We start from the raw sequence: 14284 nt of genomic DNA, 5'->3' as shown, positions 1-14284 counted from the left end.
AAGGAGAAAAACGCAATGGGTATTAAAAGCACGAGTTCACCCTGAGCGAGGAAGACAGTGGAGAACAAACAAGTGTTCAACTTACAGCAAGGTGGTCCACTAGGATTCCTAGACTAAAGACCACCGGTAAGGGGCTGGCTTTACACTGTTCAGAATCATAGAGTAATAAACCTTCATAAAAATATATTTGACGACTCACCATTACCAGCCAATTAAAAAAAAGTATTATAGAAATTACTTAAGATTACCTGAGGCAGGAGACCCACAATAGTGTTCATATTACATTTCAGCAATAAACATTCCCTACCCATAACGTGCAATTCCCACACATGGATGCTGTGCATGCATTCACACTTAAGATTGAGTCTCTGACAAACTTAAAGATCACATTGCTGAAAACAGCGTACAATTGACTGATGTGTGAAATGTCAAGTTTAATTGGATAAATGCAGCCACTGCATCGCAAGAGAAACTAACTACAGACTCAAACTTAACCAGAATAAATCTTCGAAATTGAATAAAGAATGACCTCTGTGCACCTCAACCCATATATAATTAATGAAATTCTAATAAAATAATAAATAAATGGCCGAATGTCTCTTGGTACATCCGAGGATAAACAGTCTGCACTTTTGAGCCGGGCTAGTTAATTGTTAAAAGGTAGTCTTTTTGCTGCTTCTCTATGAAAGGACATTTATTTTTAATTTCTAGACCAGCAGTTCTGAACTTGTGGTAGGGGGACCCCTGGGAGTCCGCAACGCCAACTCATGGGGTCTGTAACTCTGTTAGGTTAACCCTGTTTTTTTGCCTCTAACCTCCTGTTCGTGACTGTGTGCTGGATTTCTTTTTTGCTGGCTATCGGACTCTGGGCACTTTACTACTGCTGACCAGTGCTAGAGTAAAAGTGGTTTATAGCTAAAAATGAAATGGCATTTGTTTTCTGCATGATTGGCCCATTTGATTTACTAGTATGACTCTAGTATAACGGACTAGGTGTGCCCTGTAAATCAAATGCTACTAGTGGGCCTGCAGCAATGATTGTGATAGGCAGGTAAGAAGTCCTACCAACGTGCCACTGCAGAGCCTGTGCGCACAGTTTTTAACTGCCATGTCGACCTAGCAAGAAAACCTACTTGCCAGGCCCAAACCTTCTCTTTTATTACATGTAAGGCACCCTAAAGGTAGGCCCTAGGTATCCCCATGAGCAGGGTGAATTGTATATAAAAAGGCAGGACATGTGGTTTTAGGTTTTACATGTCCTGGTAGTGAAAAACTGCTAAAATAGTTTTTCACTACAGCAAGGCCTATCTCTCCAAAAGGTTAGCGTTGGAGCGGCCTTGTAACATTTTACAAGTGTATCTTCGAATTGGGAGATGATAGAAAATGGGAGTTTGGTGTCTCTGGGTTCAAAATTTTAAAACACATCTTTTAGTGAAGTTCGTTTTTAAATTGCAGGTCTGAGAATGCCACTTTTAGTATTGGATTTAGGGCAAAAACACAGTGATTAGTGTCGAATTAGATTGTTTATAAATGGCGGCCGCTTAATAGGGCAGGACTAGATAGTCCATTTTCGATTGTTTTGGCTCCAACACACCAATATGAGTCCCGCGAGACCAGTATGAAAATCACGGAACTAACGCGGAAGTTGTGTAGATGCGTCTCGGACGATCGGCAATTACGGTATAGTCTTAGACCGATACCGTAAATCTCGTTATTATTCAATATTCATCTTAGCATCGCGTATAAGTGCTCAAGGTCTCACCGTTTTTTTCGATCTTTTTCCGATCTTCTTTTAGATTAGAACTGGGGGTTCAAGCAGGAGGTAAGCGTGAGTAAGAACTTCATTGGTATAACAGATTGTACTTCAGGTATTTTAAGAGTCACTAACGTGAGCTATTGATGTTTGTTCCAGCTATCAGTGATTTATAAAAAGCACATAGCGGTAAGAGGCTTTAGTAATTCCATCGTAGTAATACAGACCATTGGACCAGCTAGCGAGTTTCCGAGTACTTATGGTGTTTTTTGGTTACTCACAGTTTATTGAATGGGTACACTGAATGCTGCAGACTGCTTCACATAGAGGAAGGTAGGGCAACCCACATATTATTAGACACAAACAAGGGTTTTTGCATGGTAACAATTGCACATGGGCATACATTTTGATCATGGTAAATAATGCTACATAAACATTCAAATGTAAAGCAATTATTTGAATCCTTCATGACCATTGATAGCATTCATTATATGTTTCGTTTACAGATTATCCCCTGAAGAAGGAACTATAAACAGTTCTGAAATGCATTGGGCACCAACACTGAATGAGAATTAAGATTGTAAATTTGTACATGTATATTGTTGCGTTTTTGTATTAAGAATTGTGAATTAACAATGTTTTCATGAACAGTCAATTGTTGTGAATTGAGAAATGTAACAACATAATATTGAAATATAAAAGAAAAAAAATACAAACATTGTGTGACCTAACACAAATAAATGTTGGAATACATTGGTTGAATTTCTGGTGTTTTTTAACACCAAGTGCAGTGTGCGCAACTGAGTCAGGCCATGTTGCTGGTTATTATTGGGACTTTTAGTAATGTGGCATTTTCTCACTTAACCATTCTGTGCCTCTCCATAGAATACTTGTCCGGGTTGCACCTGAATAGGGCTGTGCATGTCACCTCACAAAAGCAGTCTCTACCCACCCTCACCCCTGCAGTGTCTGGAGCCTGGAAGGTCAGGGTCTTGTGCACTACAAACATCTTTCTTTTGCCCACTTCAAAGTATAAAATGGGTATAAGTACTGGGCCTCTGACCCAATATACTCAGAACACTTCTGGATTGTGGGAATTCTGCCAGGAAGAATTGTTTTTTTGCGGTCAGGTGGGACTGCCACTTTGCTGTTTGTTTTGCTGTGCTGGCCGGTTTCTGTCCTGTGAGTGAAAGGACTGAAGATTGCTTTCTACATCCTGCTTTCAAAGTTTCTTCAAGGGCTTGAATTGAGCTTACCTCTTGTTGGAAGTCTCAGGGCCATCAAAGACTTAATCAGCAGCATCTGGGCTTTCCTACTGAGAGCCCTACTCTGCCAAGTGGCACCAAATCCAGTTCCTGGGCCCTTGGAATTGAATTTGTTGTGTTCAACAAGAAGAAATCAGCACATCGACTTTGAGTGTGACTTTCAAACTGGCACCGCTCTTCGACACTGCGCCACTGCCTGCACCTGAGCCGTGGTACCCACTCAACCCAACGACCGGGACTTGCAATGCAGGCCCAGACGTAATTGCAGAACCTCTGAAGAACCGCCACATAGGGAGTCCCAAGTACGGCATCACCGAAGTCCGTGGTGCCCGACTACGACCTCACTGCCACGTGACACTGCGAAATCAACACCGCGTGGCTTGGCTCTTGATACTTCCTCAACCCTGCACTGCCAGCGTAAAAGACGCCTTGCCTCATCACCTCCCCATGTGCCTTGCAATGTCCCTAGCACCGACATGCCAACGACCTGCACTGACAGTAAGAAACCAACCCCGCACCGACACCTGGGATGCCTCACCTCCTTGGGGCCTCGCAACGTCTTTGTTTTGTCATTGTCTCCATGGTACTGTAACTGGGGTCTGTACAACTCCCTAGCCGGCCCGGAACCTATCCCGGTCCGCCTCGAACTTTGAGATCAGACTCCGTCAAGCATGTTGTTATAGCCCCAGTTGGAGCGATTGTGTTTCTAAGCACTGTAACTGCATTTAGTCTTTGAGAGTTCTAAATTTGATTTGTTTATTTTTGGTCATTTTGGTCATGTTTTACACAGATAAATATTGGCCATTTTTCTAAACTAGTGTGGAGTTCTTTTGTGGTGCTTTCACTGTGTTGCTGTGTGTGTGCATGTACAAATACTTTACACATTTACTCTAAGGATAAGCCTGACTTTACTTCCAAAGTTACCAAGGAGGTTAGCACAATTTATTCTGAGGGTGTAAATCACTTACTCTAGGGCAGAGGTCTTCAAACTTTTGGATGCCGAGACCCCCCTGTCAACATTTTCAAGCTTAAGGACCCACTCCTGACAAAAATTTATAAACCTCTAGGTTATAAGGAAGGTGAGGACCAAATTATGCGACAGGCTTGACTAAATTGTGTGAGTAGAAAATGTAAATAATATTCTGTGATGCTGCGTATTTGGGGGTAGCATTGCTTTATTATTTAGAATGTTTTTAAACACAGTAATACTGAGGAAAGATTTCACCCCATCAGTACCAGCTTATAACCAAAATACAGCAATTAACATCAGAAAGATGTCTAGTCAACCTCTGTGAAGGGCCTCCCAATCCGCAGGAATACGCGCTGCCACATTAGAAGCTCACCTGGCCATGGCCACGAGCAGCAAGGGTGCATTCAAACCGTGGCAGTCTTGTGCAGAGTTAAGCAGTTTACCCATGCCCCTTTCCTCTCACCCCCTTCCTTATCCCTCTCTTCTCTCCTCTCCCAACCCCGGATCCCTCTCTCACATTGCAGGCAGATGGTTATTAGCCCCAGGACTCCTTTTGGTAACAGTAGCGCACTACAAATGTAAATAATAGGCAGAAGCAGGGGATCCACTAAACCCGAACTTCGGGGGTGGGGGGGGGTTAACACTCCCAGCCAGGGCTTGTCCAAGCACTGGTAGCACACGGTGCAACAGTCTTTCCACCTTCTCCATGTATTCCCTCACTACCACTCACCAACAATACACCTCATCTCTCTATAGCACCTGTCTGACAAACATTTCATTTTATTATAGCGCTACTCATAGTTTACTCTCACTGAGTTCTGTGATGTGCATGGTACATCTTCTTTTTACCAGGCACTTTAACCTTCTGCACTGTGTGGGTGACAAGAGTGCCCATGTGACTGCACGGTGAGCGATGCAACAGTGTTAGAGTAGGGTAAAAGGAGTGACTGCAGGGTGAGTGAGGTGACCATATGAATTTGGGTTCGGCTGTAAGTGCAGAGTGGGACAAATGAGTGCATGGTTAGTGATGGCCTTGTTTGAGTGAGCTACAGATTGAGTAGTAAGGGGGGACAGGTGAGTGGAGTGTCACATGAGTGCAGGGTGAGAAGTGTGCTCGTGTGACTGCAGGGTGAGGTTCAGAGTGAACAATGCAAGCGAATTTTTAGTGCAGAGTGATCACTGTGAGAGCAGGGTGAGCGGGTGAATGTTGTGAGTGCATAGTGATCAGTGTGAGTGCATTGTGATCACTGTGAGTACAATATGATCACTGTGAGTGCAGGGTGAGTGGGTGAATGGTGTGAGTGCATGGTGATCAGTGTGAGTGCATTGTGATCAGTGTGAGTGCATGGTGATCAGTGTGAGTGCATTGTGATCAGTGTGATCAGTGTGAGTGCATTGTGATCAGTGTGAGTGCATTATGATCACTGTGGGTGAAGGGTGAGCGGGTGAATGGTGTGAGTGCATGGTGATCAGTGTGAGTGCATTGTGATCAGTGTGAGTGCATTGTGATCAGTGTGATTGCATTATGATCACTGTGAGTGCAGGGTGAGTGGGTGAATGTGAGTGCATTGTGATCAGTGTGAGTGCATTGTGATCAGTGTGAGTGCAGGGTGAGCGGTGAATGGTGTGAGTGCATGGTGATCAGTGTGAGTGCATTGTGATCACTGTAGGTGCAGGGTGCGCGGGTGAATGGTGTGAGTGCATGGTGATCAGTGTGAGTGCATGGTGATCAGTGTGAGTGCACTGATCAGTGTGAGTGCACTGATCAGTGTGAGTGCATTGTGATCACTGTGAGTGCAGGGTGAGCGGGTGAATGGTGTGAGTGCATGGTGATTGCTGTGAGTGCATGGTGATTGCTATGAGTGCATGGTGATCGCTATGAGTGCATGGTGATCGCTATGAGTGCATGGTGATCGCTATGAGTGCATGGTGATCGCTATGAGTGCATGGTGATCACTATGAGTGCATGGTGATCGCTATGAGTGCATTGTGATCGCTATGAGTGCATTGTGATCGCTATGAGTGCATTGTGATCGCTATGAGTGCAGGGTGAACGTGAAAGTGAAGGCGAGAATGAGAGGCGAGTAGTCTGAAAGTAGGGTGCATTCCCAGAAACTTGAAGCGTAGGGTTTCAGATATAAGTTAAACTATTGCTATAATGGCATTAATCAGGTTTCGAGGGTGGAGGAAATAAATAATGTGCTGATCCTGCAACAAACGTCCAGACTAATGATTAGGGTTTCCAGCTCATTATTTTGATGGCCCAGAAATAAGCAGGCACCTACAGCTGTATTTTTTGCACTTATCTGTGAATACTTAGAACAGCAAATATACATAGAAAGCACTTTTAATTGTGTTCTAGGGATGCCTCAATGATCCATGACTAATAATTAAAGAGAATAAAGACAGAAAAGTCACATAACTAATTAATACATACTTTTTTATTTATAACTCAATTTAGTGTCAGAAGAGGTCTTTGCAGGCTCTTTAATCAACACACGGCAGGCATGTTTCTTTTGGCTACCCAACTTTATATTTCTTTTCATTGAATGCATTCTCACACAACAGCAGTAAGTGTAAAAATACAAATCTAAGGAATAGGCAGAGTGGGGGCCCAGGGAGTACTGGAACCATAAAAAAACTAAGCTTTGGTAATCACTTAACAAAGGCATGTAAATATGCTAATGGTCTTTAAAGACCTGTGAAAAACTCTGGCCGGAGATAAGACTCCAGACACTGGCCATCTGAGGCCCCAGGAGCGCGAGCTGCACTGCAGCAGCCAGGGCTGAGACACAGGATGGGGGGGGAGGCCAGGGCAGAAGTGACTCTGTGAAGGCGCGACCCCCCACGGCCCCCCTGGGGGTCGCGCCCCACAGTTTGAAGACCTCTGCTCTAGGGTGAGAGTCCCTGCTTGGACAGTGTGAAACCCACTGCCAACCAGAGACAAACTGCATAGAAAATTAAGTAACATTAACAGATTCATATAGTGTATATAAATAAAGGAGCAAAACGTAAAATTTGAGTTGGTATCCTATTGATTCGTGGGAGCAGTGCAAGTGCATCTAACAGAATATAGTAGGGTCGAGGAATGGCTGCAATTTAATTTAGAAAACCTTCAAACATTCCCACTAAAATTTATAAAAATATTTTTATATTTGTGAATTAAATATATAATTTGTGTATGTGTTAGATAATTTCTTGTTTCTGTATGTTTGTGTATTGTTTTGCGATTCAAATAGTTAAAATGTCTCCGTCCGGAGTCCCCAGATTACAATAATGAGTTAGTGGGGGTCCCAGGATTTCATTAATGATTACGAGGGGGGGCCACATAAGTCATACTTTATTTATTTATGTTATTTGAAAAGTTTTATATAGCGCTAGCTAGACCCATAGGCATCAGAGCGTTTCACATACACACTATGAATAACAGAAAAGTCTTACATTACATAGGAGGCTGACAGTAAGTAAGCAAACCACGGATAACGAATACAGCATGAACAATAAATAACTGTGCAACGGAGGGTGATAGAATAAAAAGAAAAAACAAGGTGATTGGCGTAGTCCGTTCACAAACAATCCTTGAATGGTAGTCAACTCGGAAATAATGAGGTCTAGGTTATTTGACGTTGTTCAGGAAAGTATTTATTAAGGAGATGGAGTTTGAGGTCCCTTTTGAAACAGGAGAAGGAGGGGTTGCATCTGAGGACTCCAGGGAGAGCGTTCCATATCCTGGGCGCGTTGCCAGAAAACGATCAGTCTTGGGTGGTTTTCTTTTTCATTTTCGGTGGAATGAGAAGGAGTGAGTTGGAGCTTCTCAGTGTTCTGGCTTGACCTGCTTTTTACCAGTTTGTTGTTCAGGTAGTTGGGGGACGGCGAGTGGAGGGTTTTCTGTGTGATGCAGTCCAGCTTGTAAATACATCTTGCTTCCATGGGAAGCCATTTGAGGGAGTTGAGAGCTGGAGTGATGTGTTCAAATCTTTTTACTCCAGATACAAGGCGGGCGGCCATGCTCTGCACTGCCCTTAGAGGGGCTAGGTGAGCTTTTGGAGTCCCCCCTGTAAGGATGGCGTTCCTGTAGTCGATTTTAGAGAGAACCAGGTATTGAACTACTGTCTTGAGGTTATCGAGGGGAAGAAAATGTTTCGATTTCTTGAGGTGTTTTAGAGAGAAAAGAGCACTTTTTGCTGAGTTTTTGATGTGGACCTCCATTGAAAGATTCTTGTCAAGGGTTTGACTTAAGCCTCTTCAGCCCTCAACTGCAAAGCATCAAGGGAAACCGACAGATGGTCGCCTAAAATACCAAGATCAGATTGCATCACATTCTGTCCCTAGGGATAATAAGCATAATTTTAGAAGTCAACCGTGATATAATTAACTGTTCTCTCTGTAATTTGCACAGCACAAAATACGATTGTGCACATATGACGAGAGGAGCAGTGTTCTTCTATGCCTCAAGATCCCATTTTTAAAGTTTAGGCAACATCTTTACCATATAAATAATAAAATGAAAAGTGAATCTTATGTAATGTTAAGAACCACTGTTCTAAATAATAGACTATTGTAGCAGAAAAGCCTCAAATGACGTTTAAGTGGTTTGTAAAAGCCCACCATGTTACTTACATTGAACACGTTTTTTTAAAGAACAATTCATCCATAACAAGTTTTCCAACATACATGGATGCTTTGTGGATCATGCACATATCCAACTCAATCACCAGGGACAGAGAATCATTAACTTTAGGTTTAATCTGTGCAAAAAACGTTTTAATCATTGTAACATGGGACAAAAATATAAACGCACAACGAACGCTACAGCAAATGAAAAGATTGTTCACTGGCTCTGATCTGCAGGGAATGGTTATGCAAGACGGGGAATCCAGCCTTTTAAAAATAAGAATCAAAAGCCCTGCCCTTTAAACGAAGAGCCTCAACACAATTCGTAACAGAATAAACACAACTCCAGACAACATAACTCAAACTAAGTGTCATGTTTTGTGTACCTCCTCTAAAAACATGCACCCACTTTAAAACAGGATGAATGAAAAAGTCATTTTGCCAGCTTTTTCATCACGGTTTTGATGTTTATCAGTATCTCCAATGCGTTTCACAGCTTAGGTCTGGAAAAACAGCAGCCAGGACCTTCAAAATAAGTTTTCCTATTTCCCGGGTACCTACAAAATATATTTCCCTCTAAACATCACCATAAAGTCCTCAAAGGCAAAAACATTGTGCCATTTTCTAACCTGCTACCACACGTTACTGGTGGGAAGCCTGAAGGTTCTTCTCATAACTGCGAGAAGCTAACATCTATATGGTCTTTCTTTTAAAAGGTCTTGGATTTGGTCTTTAAGATTGTCCTTGCCTTCACCCACTAGTAACTGCTGTAGTCTTAAGTCTGCTTTAACCACATAGTTCTGGAAGTATGGTCAAGAATCCTGGCCTGCACATTTATTTTCTAAGCTTGCAGTCAATCGCTACACTTCTTCTATAAACTTAGGCTTCGTGCCACTGGAGGACTACTTTTTCTAGAGGTCTAAGAGTTCATAGAGCACTCTAACCCACAGGAGAAACATTATATTCTCTCTTTCCCCGAGTCTCCTCCCTATTAAAGATAGATTGGAAACAGGAGGGTGGCCATCACCATCCTTTTGGAGCCACAATACCTTCCAACTGTGGCACCACAATTTGCTAAAAACTTCACTCTTGCTTTTTTCCTGCAATACCTCACCACTTATTTCACCCTGCATTCTTCATTGTACTTGGTGACTTTAGTCTCCAGAACAGTTGTGCTTTCTTATTCCAGCCATCATTCAGTCTCCTTCTGCCTCCTTTCTGGACAGCATCCAAGCCACAGCCCTGTAAACTACTAGGTAGAGGGCAGGTATTGCACTTAACCAATGGGTTCCTATTCACCCACAGTTTCCAAAAGATAATGATCTTGCACATGTACCGCCACCTAAGGGTTCATGATTGGTACAGCCTCTACTTTTCGCCAAACAGGACTAATTCATCTCTTTCCAAAAGGGAACTGCAGGACAGTTAGACTATGTTAAACCCAGATCAGCTCCCCAAGGCCCAGTGGCTCCAACATCCCACGTCACTACATCTGCTCTACCAGTTCCCACCACTACTCAAAAACCGAAGGCTCCATAAAGATACTTTCAAGTGAAGGTATTTTAAAACATAAATAAAAATATACTGAGTTGCTGATCTAGAAATTAGAAGATAAGGAGGCGGAATAGATGTATTTTCTCAAGCTGAAATTCTGTCACAGCAATATTAGTTAGATAGTATAACCAATTTTAATGTTACATTTAAATGATTTCTCCAAAGGCAGGGAGTAAACTACTCCCAACTTAGAGATGTTAAATGCAACCTAAAGTTAGTGTGTTCAGAAGAAAAATTGCCATGTCCTACTAGCGAGTGAAAAAGTCAGCTTGGTCACATACAGATTTTGTATCTGGATGTTTCTGCCAAAAGACAAATGCTGTAGCACAAGAAGGGTGTCATATGGTTACTGCGTTTCTATATATTGTGTTAAGTTAGCATGAGTTTATTAAATGTTTAAACGACATATTTTCCTTCGGCTTCAGTTTGCACACGACACCTAATTGTTATTGTAGCTTTCAACCTAGACGAAAGATGTGATTTATTTGAGAATAACATGTTATTGCTCTGATATCAGTCGTGCTTGGTACAACTGTCTGCACACTGAGAACTGCACCCTCTAAGAATAACCTAACACAAGGTTGCTGAAAGCCTGATCCTCGCACTATATTAGACATAACACAAATAATGTTGCTGCCAACATTGGGCTCTATGCGGGTTTAAGATAGAGTTACAGGGAATGAAAAAACACATTTGATGCTTCGCATGCAGAGAGCTGGTAGCTGTTGATGTGATCTACTCCTACTGAAATTTAGAGGTATGGGCCCGCCCTGCTAGAACCCAAATGAGTCCTTCTTAGATATAATATAATATGCTAAATAGGGTGCGCGAAATATAGGTGATACAGATTTCTATAGATTTTGCATTATAATATGCTATCACCGTTCGCTTATTATGGACTAGTGACTATGCTGCTAACTCTGGTTTTTATAATATGTATGTTGATATTATATAAGATACTGCGTTTGAGAACTTTGCATTGAAAAATAAACATTTCAAACTTGCACGTGTGTTCTTTGCCTCCCAGTTTCGGTTTGTAATGATTATATAACGAAAGAGTGTTCATGTGTTCCACGATACCTGAGGTTCCCTAAGTTCATGTTCTGGATTGTCTAAGTCATTGGAAAGTTATTACTACCGATGAGACACTGTAGCTAGCTTGGTAAGGGGATTTCTGAAACTAAGGTGAGTTTTGGGTCACCCTAACTCACCCAGGTTCTAGATCTCTGTGCACAGTTCTGTGGGAGAACGGAAACTCTGCTACATGGCGCCCATACGTTGTTGGCCTTATATCATGACATTCGAGTAGTATATCATTCAAACCTTAACACCTTCATTCCCGTTTCCGGAAAACGGCAGTGTCGGAAAAACCTACCTATTTTTGAAATGGGTCTTTTTCAAGCTTGAATCTATCTAAAAACGGTTTCTTTGAATTACTACCCAGTTGTGCTACAAAGTGATCTTTGTTTTTTCACTTTCCTGTGCTGACATGGCACAAACCGTGGAGATCCCGCAGCATAGTCGCATTGCGGTGCGTGACCTTTTGCGGGCTTATAATGTACCTATGGAAGGCTTGGCTGTTGTTCTAGTGGTGAGTGCGGAACATGCTTACCCGTACGAACTGTTTTATCCGTGGGTGACATTTCCAGCGGTGAACGCTAATTCTGGTGTTTTCCACTCCTACACTGCTACGGCTGTACCGGCTGCGTATGCTCCGTACAGAGCACTGGAGGTTCCTATTGATGCTTGGCAGCATGGAGTTTGGTTTGGTGGCGCCCTACCACACGCTTTAACCGCTCCGAGGTTGGGTCCTTTGTCCATTCCGGGCACACCTTGGCCCGCTTTGGCTGGATTCACTCCTCACCCTAATCGAGCCACTTGTGGCATAGCGGAGCTGCGTCAACTTCATGAAGTCGCAGTGGAAGTGATTAGAGCGCTTGTTCATTACACTAGCCGTAATGTTCAAGACGTAGCCCCTAGGGGTGCACAGCTTCGTGCAGAACAGGCTGGTTTGAAGATCAATCCTGTCATGGTGAATTCCGTGATGGGCAAAAAGCCACAGGACAAGGATGATTTTCCGTTCTGGCTTGCAGAGAAATTCGGCCAGCTAGAAGCTGTGTTTCCTAATACGAATCCAGGTGATAAGCACCGGATTCTTACACTAAGTTTACCGAAAGATTTGGCACCTGAGCTTGTTGACTGTGAGACCTGGGGTAAAACTTTTGCAGCGGTCTATTCGAGGTGCTATGGCACCCCGTCAGTGACCAATCTGGGTGCGGTCCTTAAACGTGTTCAGGACGAACACGGACCAGAGTCGGCGGTAGAATTGGGTATACGCCTGTGTGGCTCCTTTGATGTAGTTTGCGATCTGATCCTTGCAAATGTCAAGGGAGATGCAGTGAACTTTCAGGTTGCTAACGCTTTAGCATTGATTCCCGAGGCCGAGAGACCCCGTCAGTTGTCAAGGATTATTGTGGCTGCTTAAAAAACGGTTGGCCGCAATGCGAAGGGGCTTAAAGCTTTTTCTGATAAAGAGAAAAAGCAGCCCCAGGGTAAGTCTTCGGAAACTGGTGTTCAACCGAAGTCCAAGAAACAGAATTGGCCTAAAAAGCAGAATCAGGGTAAGCAACAACACCAACAAACACAGGTTTCTGCTCCTGCGTCTCCGTTGCCTGCGCAGTCGGATCGTGTTTATGATTTGCGCGACCGCGCGATGATTAAATCACCTGAAAGGTTTCAGGCTTCTGACCAACGCTCTCCTCGTTCCTTTCAGGACTCATCGGCTCCGTCAACCGGTGGTGGAGGGGGCAGCAGGGGCCGGGGTGGCCAGCAAGGACGTGGTCAGCCCCGCCCACGTAACGGTGGAGAGCAGCAGGAAGGCGCTACGCCCAAGAGACCACAGTTTGCCACGAAGAAAGTCGCCGCCCTGACAGCGCATCGATATGCCCCAGATAGTGAGAACGTAGCTTCGGAATCTGACGTGGGCTCTGACCTTGCTGGACAGCGCGGCAGAGATTACCATAGTGAGAGAGGCCCTCCGTCCACTGTTGAAGGTGACAGCGACTGACACTTATGTTGTAATTGAAACAGCTGATACGCATGTTGCTCCCCCTGAACGTCTTTTTGAAATTGTCCTGTTAATAGAAGGTGACATGCAGCGAACTGTAAAAGGGGTATTTTGGGAAAATCTTTCGTCTACGTATGACATTTTGCTTTCGGAGGCTGACTGGCCCCCACCTTTTGTTCTCGCAGCTCCGCGAGGGGAGGAGGTGATCCTCCCCAGTTTCGCGCACACTGTATCGAGAGTGGAAGCGCTGCATTTTGCAGAAGAGTGGGCTCTGGCGCTTGCGCCGGCTGAATACCGCAATCAGTGTGGCTGGGATAAATTGTCTCCAAGCCACGAGATACCGTTACGGTCTCAGCCGCAGCCTCAACCTCAATATCCCAGACGGCGTGAAGCCAAAGCTTCAGTCGCGGCTATCCTTGAACAATTGGAATATCAAGGTGTAATTGAAACGTGTGTGTCACCGATGAATAACCCCCTTTTTACTGTAAACAAGCCGGACGGCTCTTATCGTTTGGTTTTGGATTATAGGCATTTGAACTCGCATTGCCGTAACTGCGCAGTACAGAATGGAAAGGGGCGACCATTCGGTCCCCCCGAACGTATGGTGGAGTACCTCGATCCCCCCGGGAAGCCATCTTGGGCGGGAGGCGAGTCTCGGCTGGTATGCCCGAAGCGGCGTAGCCGGGGCGCGCCTTTTTCCCGCCCTAGAGTGGGCTGGCCTAGACACCGACGCGGCCGGCCACGCCCTCGGAGGCAGGCGGGGGCGGGTTCACGCCCACCCTGAAGACGGATAAAAGGAGCGGAAGCCAAGAAAGCATCCTCTTGTTCCTGTGCTCTGAAGCTGCACCTCCCCGCTGCACGTGAGCTCGAGACGGAACGAAGAGCCAATTTTGAGCGTTGTAATCTCTCTTTTGTCTTACAGATATCCCGTCTGAGAATGCCCAAGAAAGTCGGAAAGCGGGTCGGTACCGAGGAGATGCTCCGCATACTCATGAAGGAGATAGCCGATCTGAAGAAAAAGGTTGAGGCTAAGGACGGGGAGGGAGGACCGAAACGGCCTT

General features: G+C 44.3%; 1 protein-coding gene across 1 annotated transcript in view; it reads right to left on the bottom strand.

Moving 5' to 3' along the window:
* Nucleotides 1-14284, bottom strand: part of CHCHD3 (coiled-coil-helix-coiled-coil-helix domain containing 3) — a 1074460-nt gene that overhangs the window by 1012406 nt on the left and 47770 nt on the right. The gene's annotated exons all lie outside the window — the stretch shown is intronic.

This window comes from Lissotriton vulgaris, chromosome 1_1 (assembly GCF_964263255.1).
Source record: "Lissotriton vulgaris chromosome 1_1, aLisVul1.2, whole genome shotgun sequence".
NCBI lineage: Eukaryota > Metazoa > Chordata > Amphibia > Caudata > Salamandridae > Lissotriton > Lissotriton vulgaris.
This window is presented reverse-complemented; position numbering and strand designations above follow the sequence as displayed.